Source organism: Trematomus bernacchii, unplaced genomic scaffold, assembly GCF_902827165.1.
Source record: "Trematomus bernacchii unplaced genomic scaffold, fTreBer1.1, whole genome shotgun sequence".
NCBI classification, from domain to species: Eukaryota; Metazoa; Chordata; class Actinopteri; order Perciformes; family Nototheniidae; genus Trematomus; species Trematomus bernacchii.
In genome coordinates this window covers 4,307,421-4,322,580 of record NW_022987714.1, presented here as the reverse complement: position 1 = coordinate 4,322,580, position 15,160 = coordinate 4,307,421, and the positions used below count along the sequence as shown (strand labels likewise).

Genomic DNA, 15,160 nt, shown 5'->3' with positions numbered 1-15,160 from the left:
GCTGGAACAAACCGTTATTTGGCATGTCCCTGCAACTTGTTGAAATGCATCACTTTTTATGTTATACAAAATAAGTTTTTCGACATTGTTTAAAAAACAAACAACTTATACATTTAATTCAAAATTCAAAATTCAAAAATCTAATTATGTACTGCAAACCAACAAGAATCACACATAAACATGTAAGCATTATTTCTTTAAAACGTTGTGCTATATTGTAGAAAATTACACTTTTACATTCCTCCCAGCCGTCTGTGGGAGGAAGGAAAAATCTTCAACACCTTCTGGAGTTATGACTGACAGCTGTGGCTGGTCCAGAGAGCCGTGAGCCAAGCCCTGTCACATAACGCATGCCCGACATGTCTATGTCCATCTGGGGTCCTACCTTTCAAACCACTGCCACCCCTGCTCTCTGCCTGCAGAGAGACCAAGGGACAAGAGGAGGAACAGCGTGTGAAGACGGCCTCTTAGGGCTCTGAGGGAAGCATCCAAAGCCAGCTGGTCTGGCTTTGAGGTAAATCAATGGGCAGAGGGGAACAAAGGCAGCCGAAAGAAGAGGAAGTGTTGTAGACAGAAAGAAGGGAAGACATAAAGAAAGCCAAAACTTGTAGAGTGGAGAAGTGGCGATTGGAACAGCAGGTTCTGTGAAGGTGTTTGTGCAACAACAGCAAACAGGTGAGACACAGATGTCAGGACGGGTCTGACTCCTTGTGCATGACGGAAATGTGATGCAAATTAACACTTTGGGAGAGGCTCAGTAAAAAAAAAACGGAATGCAATGCAAAGTTGTATCTCTTATGTGATTGTGGATTTGAGAAATTATCTTATTCTACACATTATGTTGAAGTGAAACTTAACAAACTGATGTAAATACTGTGTGTTTTTGTGTTTTTGCTGACATTGTTGTTATTTGGTGCTGTTATCACTTTGGGAAGATGGGAGGCCTGAATGTTGACAGAAAAGTGCAGCCAAAAGAGATGCTGAGAGCAATTTGGATCCACCCTGTTGTCTGTTGACATCAGCCTGAACTCACTAACAAAGGTTGCACAGCAGAAACTTTACTGATTGAAAACACTCCAAGAAACCAGCTGGGGACTGCTTCTTTACTTATCGTGACTGTCATTCCTCGCAATGCAGAGGAAAGAGCAACAAAACATAAACACACAACACAGTTGTTTTATTAAAAATAATTTTCATCTTACAGTATTCAACATTTTGTGGTACATTTGGGATAGTTAATTTTTACAGCACAAAGTGTTTTTTGCCAAGGAATGCAATTTGAGCCCTTCAGAATAAAAAAAGGCAATTAATTCGCCATAATTTTAACACAATATAATTACCATATGCATTACAGATATGATTTAAAAAAAGTATATTCTCAATGAAAAGTTGCAAAATCTTCAATTTGGTAGTGGTGAATACACCATAAACTGAAACATAGACAACACATTTTATTCCAAAGCTATCAAACCAACAAATAAAAGGACTACATTGCCCTACAATGTGGCTGGACTGGTGTGGGTGTGAGAAGCAGAAGGGAGTACTACAAAATCAAGCATCACTGTGATAACAATAAGAACAATAACAATGCCTTTTTGATACTTTAAATGGGCATGCATGTGTGATGCATACTTGTTTTACTTGTATTGTTCAGTTATCCTCAGGAGATTATAATGGGCAAAGTGAATCTTATGTCTCAACCAGCCTGTTAAAAACCTGGCAGGTGTTTTGTTTTTTCTTTTGGAACCTGAGTTTGCAAAGTAAAACAGAAGTGGAGGCTTAGGCAAACTGCAGGAAGAGTCATTTATCCTGAACCGTGCATGGCAAATAGCCATGGGCACAATCTAGTGGAATACATTTGAAAAAAAGTTTGTTGTGAATTGGGCATTTCATTTAATAAATATTGTGCTTTTATTGGCTACACAGGTACTGTGTTGAATGTGAATTAAAAGTCATTAAGGACAGTTGAGACTCCTTGGCCTAGAGCCCTGAGGAAACAGTAGGGATGAGGAAGACCAGACACAGCCTTCTCCTATGGGACCGGGACTAACTGGTGAAAAAGGTAGCACAATACACTAGGGGCCAGGCTATACTAGACTAATACAAATGAGCTACACACAACAGCATGCAGCCATGCTTGTGAAAAGCCTGTCCCTTCATTAGTGAGCATGCGATAAAACAGGATGCCATTAGAGGAGGATGTCAAAATAATCACACACTGTTTTATTTAGCTGGGCAAATCACGGATTCTGTTTGCAGGGAAGTCAGATTGCTTTGAATGGTAATTCTAAATAATATTATGATGTGGGTATAGTTCACAAAAAATAAAAGTCCTGCATTTGAAATGTTACTTCAGTAAACTTAATAATTATCTGCAAAATGTATCAAAAGAAAAATAACTAATTATGAAGACAATATAACACAGTGTTTTTTTTGTCATATTTGTTGTTGATACTATATATCAATATAATAAAAACAGTTGATTATTCTTGTGGTCAATTTTAACACACCTGCTTCCAAACGCCAGTAAAAACAGCCGTATAGGCCACGCACCACACCTCCTGTGATCCTGCACGTACACGTGACATGCTCATATGCGAGTCCACCAGGTCCCGCCTCCTCCTCTAATTGGCTGATCAACAGACGCTGCAGATTCTCATTGGCTGCGAGGAGTGCCCTTTACACCAAATTCCATTGCTGTTGTCTTAGAGATATGACGTCAAAGGCACCTAATGTGATGAGGCCGAGCCGAGTAATTTGGGAAAGTAGTCAAAATATAAAGTCATTCTTGAAGAAAAACAGATTGTACTTCAGTAATTATGTTCTCTCATTTAGAAAGTTGTACTTTTGTTTTGTTAGTTTCCATACGTTTGGTCTGTTTTATGCTTTAACTGACTCACTTTAAAGACTTTTAAGTAGAAAGTTGTTTAAAGAGTAAAACAACCGTTAAACAACAGCAATAACATTGAAAACAATAATTAGTTAAAAGAGTCATAATCAGAAAGATATAACACAATACAACATGTAGTGGATAAACAGAGACTTTTAATACTTATTTATTTTAATGTTTTGCGGCTGTTTGTGTGTGTATGAGTGCGTGCGTGTGTGTGTTTGTGTGGGAGAGAGAGGGAGAGAGAGAGGGGGAGAGAGAGGGAGAGAGAGGGAGAGAGAGGGAGGCAGTTCGTCAGAAAAGGGGAGGAGTCTCTCGCTGACAAGAGGGAGACAGGCTTTTCTGAGTTTGTCAGCTCCCCCTAAAATAGCAGTCAGCGTGTAAATGTGAACTGAAATTACGTTTATCCACTGGAGCCACCGATATAGAGTGTCTATACACGGCGACTGACTTGGGAGTAAAGGTGAGTAACGGAAATAGAAACAATGTTGCGGAGTGTGGCGGCGATACAGTGAGTGAGAGTAGAAAAGCGCAAGAGGGAGACGTAGAGAGGATTTTGGAAACGGAGACGTGAACTGTAGATATCTATCTATCTGTTTATCTGTCTGCCCCTGGGTACGCTCAGAATTCAACATACACAGTTTAAAACCAGTATCGAGTGACTTAACATCAGTCATGTTGATTATCAGTAAGGTTTTGATGCCGCGAAACGTCCAAGTGTGGATTTAAAGGGTGCAGTCAGACGCGCGCTGTTGATATCAGTCATTGCGAGAAACTTTTACAGGATTCATCGTCAACAATATTGCGCCGGGAACAAGTCTTACTGTATGTGCTTCTTGAGTGTTTATTCGTGTATTAAGAGTGTTAAAACACTCAGTCGCAGTTAAACCTGGGATCGAAAGTTTGACATGTCATACTGTACTTTGTAAAACAGGCGCAACGTTTGGGAAACATAGTAATCATAACACTGTTGAGCAATCAACACAACAGCAGATAGTTAACAGTGAATAACCCGGTAGAAGTGCTGATATTATATAAGGTTTTTAGCTATGTTTAGCTATGTAAGGTAGCTTACTTACTTTTAAATATTGAGAGAATTGTTTTTTTGGCGCTGAAGCTTGCCAGTTTTCAACATTTGCCTAATTCTGGTACTGCAATCTATATGGTGCCGTTCAGCCCGTGCACGGTGACATTCATGTTGTTATTGGTGTTGTCTTTATATTTACACACTCAATTCGACAAGAGGATACTTTTTGCCAAGCACAAGTTAAATGACAGCAAGCCTAAACTCAGTTTATTTTGGCACTTTAACATGACATACAGTAATTGAGGTCCTTGTACCTCATGGTATATTTCCTGATGATAAGTAAAGCTCTCTAGGTTAGTCATTACTATATTTAGGAGAGATTATGGGGGTTAAAGCTAACATGTTTTAGAGGTAATTGTTGTCTTTATAGACTACTTTTATATCACACTTTTTATTATTTAAAGTGATTATATTTCACATATTATTTTTTGCTCAGTTTGGTGCATGAGCTTGTGAGAGAGGATCTTAGCTGTGGTTCTTTGAATCTCTGTGACCTTAACCCCTCGCCAGAGTGGGCAATGGCCAACAGTAACCTGACCTTCTCAAATGTTTTCTAGTCTATACCTACATCGGCACATCTCATTAATATTGTACGGAAGGAATGGATTTTATTTAGTTGGAGCAGAAAATACTATGAGCTGAAAATTGTGCTCTATTTAATCCTCGTTTACAACCAAATATACGAGTTATTTAAAAAATGTGTCATTGCTTGGTTAAAATCCAGCATATTTTGTAAATCAGCAAATTCCAACCATGTATAAGCATCCTTAGAAGCAATCTATTTGTTGTATTGTTTTCTCTAATATACATGAACAAATATTACTTTGCCTTAATATTTTAGTTCTTAAAGTATATCCCTCAGTTACCAGGATGGACCAATGACACGTTTTTTATTGTTAAAGTATTTCTTCATGGACAAGAGTTGTTGCAGGAGTATTGAAGCATACTTTTTCACTGTCCATTTAATGTTACTGCTGTACTTACGGCGTGTGCATTACCATACCAGCTGGTTGCCAGTGATTTCTAAAGCAAAGCAGTAAAGCACCCTTCAATCTGCAGTCATTAGCTTGTGTGCTGCCCCAGGCCTCGCCAGTAATGGGCCTTGTTGCTCATGATCCACATCACGTGAGCTCTTATGTCTAATGTGTGGATGAGGGATCCTTTCAACGCTGCTGAAATGAATATCATTTTAACAATTTATGTTGTGTATTAGTCAAAGGAATGAATATGATGTCTGTGAAGGCACAGATAGAGCTATCACAAATATGTCTCTCATGCATGTGGTGAACTAACCTCATAGACCCCGTATCTTTTACCTTTTCCATTACGCAAACACGGTTTGATAATATGCCTGCTCGATTCCAGTGTCATTTAGTTGTAGTAAATAAAATAGATATTCCACGATTACTTCCACTGCTAAATGTTTTAGCCTTGTTACATGTTATGGTTGTGTGCCCCTGCATGTCTCTGTAAATGTGAGTAAGTGCGTGTTAGCGTCCTCACACAAGTTGTCAGTGGAAAGGGAGAAATGAGAGGTGGTGACGGTGTGAGGAACGGGCAGCTGCAGCATCTTTTACTGCACTCCTCATCCCACTTCAATCTCAGTGTCTCAGCTTCTCCTTCCAGGAGAAATGTGGAGTGTGTGGGCGAGTCGGATCTGCAATTAACGCTGGTTGTCAGAAAGAGAATGCTGGCGTTTACACGATGCCTCTGAATCACTGAGTGAAAGTCTTTCTCCTCCACTCTCCTCCTCCCAGGACATTTTTTTCAAGAAGGACAAAAACACCAAAAAGCTGAAAGCCAAGGATGTACTGAGTGAAAAATACGAGGCAGAAGCTGAGCATTCTTGGTCCAATAAAGAGGATAGTGTTTCTTTGATTGTTTGGTAAGCCAAGCTATTTTGTTATACTGCATATTGAGCTTAAACAATACAGCAATTGTAGTCACAGTTGTTTTAGAATTGTTTTCTATATTTAATTATTTTAAATGACTGCGAATACAATTTTTAAATCATTTGGCTTTTATGTTTTATATTAAATTGGTATCAATACAGGGCTGGTTGTATTTTCAAAGCTTTAAAGTTAAAATCGTTTCTCTTTGGTGACACCTATCGTGGTAAGTAGTAATTACAGGTTATATTTTGTAGCTTACTTGTCAGAGATGGTCATTGCTATTTTGTTGTTTGTTTGGCCTTAGTTACCGTTTACTCGCAACGCTAGCAGAGCCTGGAAAAACAATACGCTACTCACACGCAAGTGAGTTCAAGAGGGTTGCGTTAGCTCCACCTACCCTATTTGCCAGACTGCTGTACAGCTCTACATGAAAACGTGTCGCTCTCTCTGTACAGATTGTGATTTTTCTCAGGAATGTCGCACACACACCTGGTTCATAATACTGAAAGTGTAAGGGCTTTCATTGGAGGGCCATGGGTTTAATAACGTTAAGTTGTTCAATCAGATTATGATTTAACAGAAATGTTATTTTAGGAAAATCTTTGAAATTATTTAAAAGTAGTGATGAGCTATCTAGTAAAGTGCACAATAATTACATGATTGTTGAAACTGGCTACAATAAGGTACTGAAACATCCAAACGCTTATTTATTCAATATAGACTTACATTTTTCATTGTGCAGTTAATTTTAAATGCAAGATATGTTTTAAAGACCACTAAAAAGATTGGCAATCCTCAATCACATTGTAACTGTTCCATGTCTGTTTGACTAACAAAAGCACCTTAGTAAGATGATTCATTGTTTATTGGAGCTCTATCATCAATATGGAGATTCCAGCGTTTTCCTGTGAGACCTGGAGGTTAGATGCAGAATCTTGAGCCTGGCAGATAATGTGTTCGAGCGCAGTTAACTGTGTACCGTCCCCTGTACTGTAGACTGAAAAGAAAAGGCTTTTACAAACAATTACTTGGCTGTTGGTGTTCAGAAAACCAACTATCAGACATGTTTTATTTAAAACAAAAACTATACATCATTTGATTTCAATTTAAGAGCCACTTTACAATATATATATATATATAAATATGTTATTCTTTCTAGGTTAGTTCTAAGCTTTATAGATCACTGTTGGCCTTTGGTTAGCACTACTTCACTGCAAAGAGATTTTGGGTCCATCCTGACCTTCTCTCTCTCTCTGTCTGTGTGTGTGTGTGTGTGTGTGTGTGTGTGTGTGTGTGTGTGTGTGTGTGTGTGTGTGTGTGTGTGTGTGTGTGTGTGTGTGTGTGTGTGTGTGTGTGTGTGTGTGTGTGTGTGTGTGTGTGTGTGTGTGTGTGTGTGTGTGTGGTGTGTGTGTGTGTGTGTGTGTGTGTGTGTGTGTGTGTGTGTGTGTGTGTGTGTGTGGTGTGTGTGTGTGTGTGTGTGTGTGTGTGTGTGTGTGTGTGTGTGTGTGTGTGTGTGTGTGTGTTGTGTGTGTGTGTGTGTGTGTGTGTGTGTGTGTGTGTGTGTGTGTGTGTGTGTGTGTGTGTGTGTGTGTGTGTGTGTGTGTGTGTGTGTGTGTGTGTGTGTGTGTGTGTGTGTGTGTGTGTGTTCAAGCGCTGCCTGTTTTACACAAGATCTTCATGTGCTGTGATCATGAGTCTTTGTTCCGGGTGTGAACCAGCCCTCGGGTGTCAGTGACATCAACTTGCTGAATCTTACTTGTCATTTGACATGGTGGGGTTGATTCAAAGTTTATGACATTTTTATTTAAACATTCAAATACACTGCAAACTATTTAATAGTTTTAAAATACCATTCATATTGTACTCTAAATTTACTAGGAATAGTAGTAAATCACTTGGTTATCACTTACAAATTAAGGCACTTTTCTCTTTTCAAATATCTATAAATGATAAAAGCAATAATAGAAAATATGGCTCTTAGATTACACAACTGAACAACAGTGCCTGTCAGAATAATATCCAGTATTGTTCAGGCCCTCTAATAGCCTGAGGTAAGCTCAGAGGGTGAATGTGTTACTCACTGAGGCACTGTTTGTATAGCAAGACAGAGAGCAGTGACCTTTCAACTGTCCTGCCCTTGACTGAGACCTCTGCTGGTAAGCCACCCTGTTTGGCTCACTCAGCACATGTGCTGCTGAGCAGGGCAGAGCAGCTTAAGTCCGCACTGTCTTTTCCTGTCTTTGCTGCTCTTCCAAATCAGGCCTGACTGGAGGTCTCTTCACCTCTTCAACCTGGACCACACAGCAGAAGCAGCAGGAACAGCGCAAATCAGAGCCGCTCTCTAAAGCCGCTGCTGATCTGCTTTCGTCACTATGATCCTCGCCTCTCTCTCACTGCACTGGTCACTGTGACTATCAATTCAAACAACAGTAGTATCATCCTATTTTTTTAAATTTATTTAAATCAGTACATGTTCTCTAACGATCATAAATGACACATGCACATATGTGGTTTGGGGAGGGTAGACTGTGGAAGCATGCGGTGGGGGAAAGGTGACGACGACTTTGAGAAATAAAGTCATTTCGCACCTTTCTGAGGTGCCTCATCTTGCTTCTTTGGCTTTTGGAGTGCAATACAAACCACAGCATTGCACTGTGCACCATCTCAAAACACATTAATTGGGCAGATAACTTGAATGTGTGTCCTGTGGTTTGATTAGTCACTGTATGTTTTCTTATTGTTGTTTACACAAAATAGACATTTGCCTGCATGAAACAGAATTATAGTGAGTGACTGTGTTGCTACTTAATACTGTGGAGATGTTATAGTAAAACGTGTAAGGAGCAAAACTGATAGTTGAAAGGAAGTTAAGAAAGACATCTCTTTGCTGAATTGCATTTTAACTGAATTTTAATGAGACTCTGAAAAAAAAAACATAAATCAAAGGAATATATTATAATCTAATTTACTAGATCAAAAGATCTCCCATGATTGCTAATATACCCCACTGTATTGAATTCCTGATGTTCTACTGTAGATCTTAAAAAGCATCGCTCACTGGAGATTTAACTTCTCGGGCTTTGTATACTGTCGATTAAGTAGAAGCATCAGGAACAAACAATTGAATTATGTGCAAAGTAAACTTTCTTCAAAGTCTGGTAAGCTCTGTGTGATGAAACTGTTTATACTGTTGTTACCAAGCACTAAAATAGGCGTTTGGAACATTTAATGCAGCCTCCTTTTATACTACCCAATATAGAAGGACGTGTAGTCAATAGAAAAGTGTTTATCAATGGCTGGTGTAGTAAATACAGCTGTGAGACTTGGGTGTCACATCTCCTACTGCGAGCACGGAGTCTAAAAGTCCAGTAGCTGCTGGAAGGAAGATCTCCTGCAGCTGGAGACCCCGTGGCCTCCTGAGCCGCAGGAAGGAGGTCTGGTCTGCGATATCGTTGTTTTTCTGTTTGTCTGAGAAGCCTGAACAAGGACAGCTGGGGGGGGATGTGATTCCTCCCATTATTCTGCAGCACACACAGCAGCCATATGAACAGGGAAGGGAAGTGACCCAGCCCCCTCCCGTCTCTGGAAGCTGCCCCGGCCCACCGCAGGGCTCTGACTTGCAGTTCAAAGTTGTCTTCCTCTCTGCTGTTAGGGCTTAGCTCTAGCAGCATGAACGCTGCAGCGCCTCATGCGAGTCATCTTTTAGCTGGAGCACAAGTTTTCAAACTACTTTACATAACACCAAGGTACAGTTTGTCGTGTTTATTTGGTATGTGCAGTTTTAGGTTGACTTCGCCCCCTTTAGGGTCAGGTATGAGTTTAAAGCCATGCTGTCATCTTCATGCTTGTGCAGTTCAAACAGCATAATAAACATTGCTTCTTTTTACCCTTTCAATGGACACACTCTCAAAATCTCTGGCAATCAATATTTATTTTTAAAAACTCAGTCATTTTAAATAATAATGGCATCATAAAAGCTCCTCCAGGTCTATATCCCAGCTCTCTGTAGTGTGACTGTGATTGTGAGTGAGGTGTTGAGTCTGCCCGCTGTTTGTGCGTCTGCCCGTCTGTCCTCTCCCTCTCTCCCAGTCCACTTTCCATCTGTGTGCTGTGGGCTGCAGATCTAGTAGAAAATGGTGTAGTGTTTCCACCAGTGAGCTGTGGCCAGCCTGTATTCATGTCAGACTTTGTTGTTCTTGATTTTGTTTCCATCCTCCCCTCAACCTCTGTTGCCGATCAAACTGCCAGAGGTATTCACAATGTATATAAGGGTTGAGATGGAGGATGGGGGGGGGGCTCCATCACAAGCCACTGGCCATGGGACTCAGCACCAGAGGCTATGAGCAAACAGTTTGACTGAGAAGGTTCCTGGAGAGGCATGCAGCAGAAGGGCCTGGGGTCTCTCTCCTTTCTCTCTGTCTTTCTCTTTCCTCTCTTTCTCTCTTCTGTCTGACTCTCTCTCTATCACACTGTTTGCACACAGTGTTCATGTGACAGCTAGAAAACATCATCTGATTCGGGAGAAACTGTGGGCTATAGCTGCAGAAATGCCCCTTAGATTATTTGCTCAATGCCATTCATTGATGTCAATACCTTTTCAAATTGAGAAGACAAGAGAAAGAAATGTATCAGATTGAAGTCAGTTTACCAACTTGTATCAGTGAAAAAGATATTATTCACATGTTTGGGTCCCATACGGCCTGTAAAAGAAAAGGGCTTTCAGGAATAGTCTGCTATTGAAACGACTGATTAAAAACATCATGATTCAGATTGTTCAAATTGAAAACTGCCTCCAGTGTACAGAAACCTAAACACATTAGAAACACGGTTGTTTTACACTTTCTAGCCTGTATGTGTCAGACAGTATTTTCAGAAATGAATGAGTAGTTGCTTTATTTGAAATGTTTTACATGAAATGTGTGAAAAACAGGCCTGTAGTAGGCTAATTCTATAACATGAAATTGTAAAAAAAAAAAAATCAATGCTACTTCAGCCGGCCCCTTTCCCTGTTGTTATGACTCATGGCCATCCTCACTGCTCAGATTGCATAAACCTTTTATGTAATGGAACACTGTGGGAAAGAGGCATCGAGTGGAGGATAAAAATGGGGGGAGAAAATGAAATATTTATTCCAAGCTTTTTAAATGTTTTCCATTAAAAGTAGACGTTCTGTGAAGGCTGACAGTAACTATAATCCTAAACAATAGGGACTACATGTATGTGCAAAGGAAAATAGTTTCCTTTCGCAGCGCTCAATATTTGTTTAGTTAAGTCTGCCTGCTGATCATCAAACACTGGGGAAGAGTTGAATATCTGGAATCTCGGAGTCTAATCTACATCCACAGTGTTTTCAAAGATGTGTTGAGATCGGGGTAAATGCGCTGCTGCTGAGACACATTATGCATGACGTCCCTAATATCCTTACACTGCGGATTCCCCCTGGAGGAAGATCTTGGTTCGTCTTCGCTGTTTACCATTTCTGAGTGCGGTTTGTGCAACATCAAAAGGCTGCCATGGCACTTAACTCAGCTCGCAGGGGTTCCTGGGAGGGGGGGGGGGGGGACTAATGCTCCCTATGGTGTTGGCATTAGTATGGTTCCCTTGCGAGAAGTCCATCTGATGATAGACAACCATGCAAATGGACACATGCCATCGCAGCACATCAGACCACAGCGCCACACTGTAATGCAATGCAAATGTATATACCTCTAAGACCATGCATGCATTAGTATTATTTGTGCGTGTGTGTTTACAGTATGTGTCTGTGTTAGAAAAGCGGAAGTTAAAACATCCTCTTCTAGATATTTTCTCCAAGTGTTTACAGCAAACTATCCCATAAAACAAAAGTAATGAAATAAAGAAACTAGAGATTCAGATTTGTAACATATCACTCAGCAGGAGCAAAGTGACACAGTGTTCACCCATAGAGAGCGCTGGATTCTGATGCTGCCATGTCAAGACATTGACTTGTTAAATTGACATACTGTCATAAGGAATGTTGGTGATGGAGGGCTTTTGCTCAGAGACAAAGTTTGTTAAACCAATGGTGTTAATATGAAGTGAGTAGCTAGCTATTAGTTTGTCAATTGCGTTTTACAAATATAGCATGACATACTGAAGATTGGCTGATCAGAAGTTATTGCTCAGGTTGAGAAGGTTAACTCAATAGAGAAGTTTCTCAATTTGCTGCTATGGGAAATACTGGAGCCTCATTAGTTTGAAACTCTACTTGTACACTAGATTGTGATGATCCTGTCTCGCTTTTACATCTGAGCCACAGTGCTAAGCATTCAAGCTTTCAAGCCTTTAACGACAGTTCAAGTTTTTTTTTCAACCCATTTTCCAAGTTGCATCTGTTCCTAATCTGGGGAACCAAAAATGACTTATACCTTTGCTCTTTTCTGCGAAATGGAAGAAGAGATTAACCCAATAAATTGTTTCTAAATCAATACAAACCAATATAAATAATATTATAAGAAATAGATGTGTGAGGAAATATGTCATTTCTGGCTCAAACCATTTTTGGATTAGAAACAAGATATGAAACTGGTAAAAAAAAAAAATGAACTTGATCTCCGGGATATTTTTCATCCAAATATTTTGAAGAGTCTTTAACCTCTAATTGTTGGAATACCTTCAGAACTTAAAGGTGGGGTAGGTAAGTTTGAGAAACCGGCTCGAGATACACTTTTTGTTATATTCCATGGAATGCTCTTAACATCCCGATAGCAATGAATATCTTAAGTGCTTTGACAAAAAATCCATACAAAAATGTAATCTGTGGAAGCCGTAGTACTGTAAAAAGCACGACCAATCATTTTAGCCGGCCTGGCTAAAATAACTGGATGGCCTACCTGCCTGTCAGCCTTCCATCTGTGCACAAACTTATCTCGTGCCCTCATTGGTCATGTGCGCGTTCGTGTGTGTTGGAGGAGGGGCTCTGTAAGGAAGTGGCAGATTTTTTCCGGTTGTGTATTTTCATATTCTTGCGCACTCGAGGTGGTTTCTCCAAAATTACCTACCCCACCTTTAAGTGTTGTTAAACAATCTAAAGGTTTTTCACATATTGCTTTGTAATTATTTTTGGGAAGCTTGGATGCTTAGCTCTGTTACTCAGATGTAACGGTAATACTAGAGGCCCAAACTATGGCAAGTTTGACACTATAGCAACTACTGCAATACTGTAATAAGATTTCTTAGTTGTCAAACACATACATTTTTAATGAGACATACATCATCACCCTATCCTAGCATTAAGGAAGTTCTCATCATTTTCTTTGTTCTTCAAAGTTTTACTCAAATATGCAGCAAGGGATTTACCTTGAGCAGGAGAGTAGCTTTTCGACATGAAATGGATATAACTGTTAGGAGAGGGTCATCTCTTTATCCTTGAGAAACTGAGAATCCATTCATTGGCTGGGCTCGAGAACCTGACTGACGCAAATGGATCATTGGGAATAGAAGTGTCCCAGCAGTAATTATGTTACAACGCCGCTGCCGCACACTACCACTGAGGTGGGATGGGATGGGCGCGGGTGCTTCTTTTAGTCTTGTTTCCCTTACATCTTTCCACATAGTTAACACAGTCATACTCTCCTCTCTCTGTCTGACTCTCCCTCACTTCCTCTCTTGTTTTCTTTCTGTCTCTTTTTCATACACACACCAGCTATCAAACCAAACAGACACAAGAGAAGTGCAGTGGAAAGTTTCTGACTAACGTTTATCCAGCAAAATATCTCCTCCCTCTGTCTAGTGGCTGTTAAAGTGATGGAAATGTTAGGAGCTGATCATGTCACCTATTTGTCACTTTTTGTCATGGATTCCCCCTGCCTGTGCCCCGAAGCTAAAGCAAAAAAATCTGTTTCATTTTTTTCCCTGGTATCCAGGGCTCTGTGGCACTAAGTCAGTTAAAAAAGAGACATGAAATTAATGTAATGTCAATGGCGTTTTCTCATGAAACCCCAAGGCACTTAGTCAAAGTCACCTTGCATAGTCCTCCTGACAGTACTGTGAGAGCGAGATGGAGGATGTCTGTCTGGTAATGCTGTCAGCCCATGATGTCCTTTGGTTATTGGTTGTTATATTCACTCATTGTCATTCAGACTTTTTAGATTGGATACATGTCTCATGTATTTATCTGAAGAGCGACATAACTCCATTCAATTGTCTGTGTAACGTGGCCCACAGTAAAACATTTTCTCAGTGAGAGCCGGTCCATCCTGAGGGGTTTTCTTTCCTTTTGATGTCATTTTGGAGGTGATAAGTAGCTTTCCGTCTCCTGGTCCCCGTCTTACAGCACCATCCCCCAGCCCGAGCAAGGTGCTAGCAGCATGGAGGATTGTTTGAACTTGCATCGATCCAATGTGGGATTACAGCTGGGTCATTGGAGAGTTGGGCTGAGCCACCAGTCATCAGGGCAGATTAACCACTCGCTGTCTGCTTGGATGCAGTTTGGGTGCAGGCTCTCAGTGCTGTCTTTGTCACTGTCTCCTTTTGAACAATGCATTTTCTTATATACCTCAATTGAGTTAGGCTCAGACTGATTTAATATTCAGAGGAAACATATTGCTTAATGAAATGAGGGCAAAGATGCTTGACAACCTTCTTACATGGCTTTAAACAGTAAGCAGTTTATGAAACATTTGCCAGTCTTAATTTTACAATCCTACCATTTTGGCCCGCAGGTTTTTCTTTTGTGCGCGCCACGTACACGTGTTAGATTTTCATTCAACACCTTCAGGGTATTCCTATCATAACCATTTTAATAATGTCTTGAAATGGTATTTAAATTGTTCTCCGGTATGAAACATGTCACCCCAAGCAATGCTTTACAGAGAAAGGGATAGAGCTGTAGAAAGTCCATATTTTGACTGCCCCACCTCTATCTACATTTCTCAAAGCCTCCTTTTTCACTTTTCTGTTCGCATGCCCTTGCAATAGCTCTTATTAATTATATCTCATTAGTTGCCTTGGAAACTGAGGTGAGGGAATGTATAACATGAGTTCAAAGAACAAGAGAAAGAAAGCAAGGAATCATTAGAAAATGCCAGAAAGAAGAAAGAAGGGGGAGGGTTGAAACGAGGGTGTTGAGAAAGTGGTTGTTGAGGGATCAGCCGTGTGTCAGATTAGCATCAGGAGACATTAACACTAGTGATGCTGCTGGGGCCACAATCCTGCCTTTCACTGCTGGAGAGGGAGATAAGCGTGCTCTCACAAAAGGGAAACGGGAGAGAGAGGGCTGGCTTGCCTCCACTCCCCTCAGGCCAACAGCCCTATTTACAGGTACAGCAC

At 40.4% G+C, this 15,160-nt stretch overlaps 1 protein-coding gene across 6 annotated transcripts in view; it reads left to right on the top strand.

Annotated features, from left to right (window-relative positions):
* The first annotated feature begins 459 nt into the window (after window positions 1-459).
* Window positions 460-15,160, top strand: part of mef2aa (myocyte enhancer factor 2aa) — a 59,649-nt gene continuing 44,948 nt past the window's right edge. For 4 of the 6 annotated variants that reach the window (XM_034141300.1, XM_034141305.1, XM_034141303.1 and 1 more), the window contains exon 1: window positions 3,204-3,353. The gene's annotated coding sequence lies outside the window, so the exon portion shown is untranslated. Of the gene's footprint in view, window positions 676-3,203; window positions 3,354-5,734; window positions 5,863-15,160 lie in introns of those variants that run through there. The other 2 variants (XM_034141301.1, XM_034141302.1) reach the window with 2 other exon arrangements.